The sequence below is a fragment of the Lycium ferocissimum genome, chromosome 4, assembly GCF_029784015.1.
Source record: "Lycium ferocissimum isolate CSIRO_LF1 chromosome 4, AGI_CSIRO_Lferr_CH_V1, whole genome shotgun sequence".
In the NCBI taxonomy this organism is placed as follows: Eukaryota; Viridiplantae; Streptophyta; class Magnoliopsida; order Solanales; family Solanaceae; genus Lycium; species Lycium ferocissimum.
In genome coordinates, this window is record NC_081345.1 from 44,632,121 (window position 1) to 44,635,575 (window position 3,455).

The following is a 3,455-nucleotide window of genomic DNA, read 5'->3' on the forward strand; positions in this document are numbered from 1 at the left end:
ACCTTATTCTTTCTAGAGCAGCAATATGTTCAATATTTACTTTGAATCCAAGCCAATTCCGCCACAAGATGATACTATAATCAAACCGCACGTTACTCGGACCTCGATTAATACTGTCACTTGAAATTACTCAAAATCCTCACTTTTGTGATGTATATTTGCTCTCTTATGCTTTCTGATCTTTCTGGAATATTTTGAGAGATTTTTATGACCAAAAAGAGGGGTTTTAACCCTTTTATAAGTGGGTAAAGTCGGTGGCAACAACGATTCTTTGTAGCACGTGTTTCTGCTTTGTCAGCCAAACTTGTAGCGTCCATAAATCTCTACTCCGATGTCCCATCGATGAGCGGTTTATTGCGTTGGAAACTAGACTCGACGAACTTCATTTTAGGCTTTTAAAACACCTTAAAACTCCTCATATACCTAGAGATATACCCCTCCAAAGTTGACCCAAAATTTTGTCCTTAATTCTGCCAACTTGTTCCAAATTTTCGACAAACTTATTTTCGTTGATTTTCTTGGTCCTGGAATCTTCCACAACTCCCCTTGCATGATATTTATCATTTATTATACTTGATAATGGCCATGTTCTTGTGTTTAAAAAATAGTCTTTCCCGATTACGACTTACGAGATCGTAATTCATTATTTACTTCATTGTTATATACTTCCCATGGCTTGTACCTTCCAAAACATCATGGGACGTCTCCGATACTCCATTACAACGGTGATGTACGTGGCATGCTCATGCTCTGAAAGTGCGGGGTGTAACAAGAAATGATCAGGGAAATCTCAATCAAGGGAATTACAATAACAGTAATTATGACTACAAGAGCTCTAACCCCTACATTCCACCAAGGGGGAAAGCCAGCAGTGGAGAGACAATTCAGGTAGCAACTCTGCTAACGATGCCGCTAATAATTCTGTGGAGCTGAAAAGTATGATGCAGAAAATGCTAATGAACCAGGACAGAACTGAAAGTACAATAAAGGGAATGTCTTAAGTTCAACTATCTCATTCAGCTTCCATTCAGAAGCTTAATCACAATTTAGAGAACTTTCCAGAGAAGTGCATACTCCTCAACGTGGACAACTACCAAGTGATACAGTTCCAAATCCAAAAGGTAGTGGGGTAAACTCTGTGGAGCATGTAAGTTAATGCTATTAGCAGAAGTGGAAAAATACTTCAAGTCTTTGATAAAAGGTGATTGATCTTGAGCCGATTGTTGAAGAAGAGGCACAACCTAAAGTGTCTGATGTTATTTTGGAGGAAGAAATAGAGGAGGAAGTCCCTATTATAGCTGAAGAGGAGCAGAATCTTGAGAATCCTCAGGCACAAGGAGAGAAAAATAAAAAGGGGAAGGCAAAGCTCTCTGGCACTCTTCGCCCTTTGACTCAATTGTTTAAATCTTCATCACCTTTTCCTCAAAGGTTAGTGAGAAAAACAGAAGATGACAAGTGCTTGCGATTTTATGATCAACTCAAGCAATTGACGATGAACATTCCTTTCATGGACGCTGTGCAAAAGATGCCTGGGTTTGCTAAATATTTGAAGGCTCTCTTGACAAAGAAGAAAAAGCCATTGAAACATGACATTGTGGGTATCACTCATCGTGTCAGTGCTATTATTTCCAAGACCACGGTGCAAAAAAGGGAAGATCCTGGAGCATTCACCATTCCATGCACTATAGGGCAGCAGGATTTTGCCAAGGCGTTGTGTGATAACGGGGCTAGCATAAATCTTATGCCCCTTGAGATTTTCAAGAGATCAGGTTTGGGGATGCCGAGGCCCACTACCATGAGGTTGCAAATGGCTGACAGATCGATCAAAAAGCCAGTTGGGGTGGTCGATGATGTTCTTGTTCGAATCGGGGAATTTCTTCTTCCGGCAGATTTCGTAATTCTTGACTGTGCTGTTGATCAAGAAATTTCCATTATTCTAGGGAGACCTTTCCTTGCTACAGGGAGGGCTCTTATGGATTCAGAAAAGAATGAAATCAAGTTCCGGGTTAACGATGAGGAGGTGACTTTTCACGCCAGCAAGGGTATGAAATTACCTAGTCTTTATCAAAGTATTTCGGTCATTAATTCTTTTGATGTGGTGGATGAAGCGGTGGAGCTCAAGATGGAAGAAAAATGCTTAGGTGAAGCATTATCAGCCATCTTGGTAAATTTTGATGCAGAAGAAATGGAGGGATATATTGAGACGGTAAACTCACTCACCGGTTTGGGTTTTTACTCTTATGAGCCCACAAAATTGTCTCTTGATCTAGAGAAGTGAACAACTCCTCCAGCAAAACCTTCAATTATTGAGCCGCCAAAGTTAGAACTCAAGCAACTTCCATCCCATCTTAGATATGAGTTTCTTGGAGCAAATAGTACTCTCCCAGTTATTGTGTCATCACTTCTGAATGAGGGCCAGACTCAAAGACTCCTCGCAGTTTTGAGGAAACATTTGAGGGCTTTGGGTTGGACTATTGCAGATATCCGAGGGATTCCGTTCGGAATTTGTGAGCACCGAATTCAATTGGAAGAGGAAAGTTCACCAAGTGATTGAATCCACTGATGCAAGAGGTGGTAAAAAAAGAGATTATTAAGTGGCTAGATCTTTGGGGTGGTTCACCCGATTGCCAATAGTCCATGGGTAAATCCAGTCCAATGTGTGCCAAAGAATGGGGGGCATCATTGTTATCCCTAATTCTAAAAATGAGTTGATCCCTACAAGAACTGTCACCGGTTGGAGAGTTTGCATAGACTATAGAAAGCTGAACACTGCATCTTGCAAGCATCATTTCCCTATGCCTTTTATTGATCAAATACTTGATCGGCTAGCGGGAAAGTCTTATTATTGTTTCTTGGATGGGTACTCAGGTTACAATCAAATCAACATTTCTTTGGAAGACCAAGAAAAGACTACTTTCACTTGTCCCTATGGGACATTCGCTTTCAGCCGAATGCCATTTGGTCTTTGCAATGCCCCAACAACTTTCCAGCGATGCATGATGTCCATATTCTTTGATATGGTTGAAAAATTTCTTGAAGTCTTCATGGATTATATGTTAGTTTATAAATTATGACTGTTGGTCGTCGTTGTTAGCTATTTTAAGACAAGTATATAGATAACATTAGTCCTAATTACAGGGAAAATTCTGCCAAAATTTTTATACACCTAAGAAACTTGCTAAGATAGTTTAAGGTTTGCCAATGTGTCGATCTTTGACCAAGGGTAGAACTTTTCTTACGTTCACGGACGAACGTTATTTTAAGGGAGGGAGAATGTAACAACCCGAAAATTTTCAAGTGCTTAGAATTACTTCCTTATTTGTAGAGTAGTTAATTTTAACGAGTTTCATATCAGAGCGTGTACTAATTATACCCATATAACATGTACGTATAAATTAGCTGTTGAATATTATTTACATGATATAATATTAGTTGGTGAATTGGTTAAGAGTAAA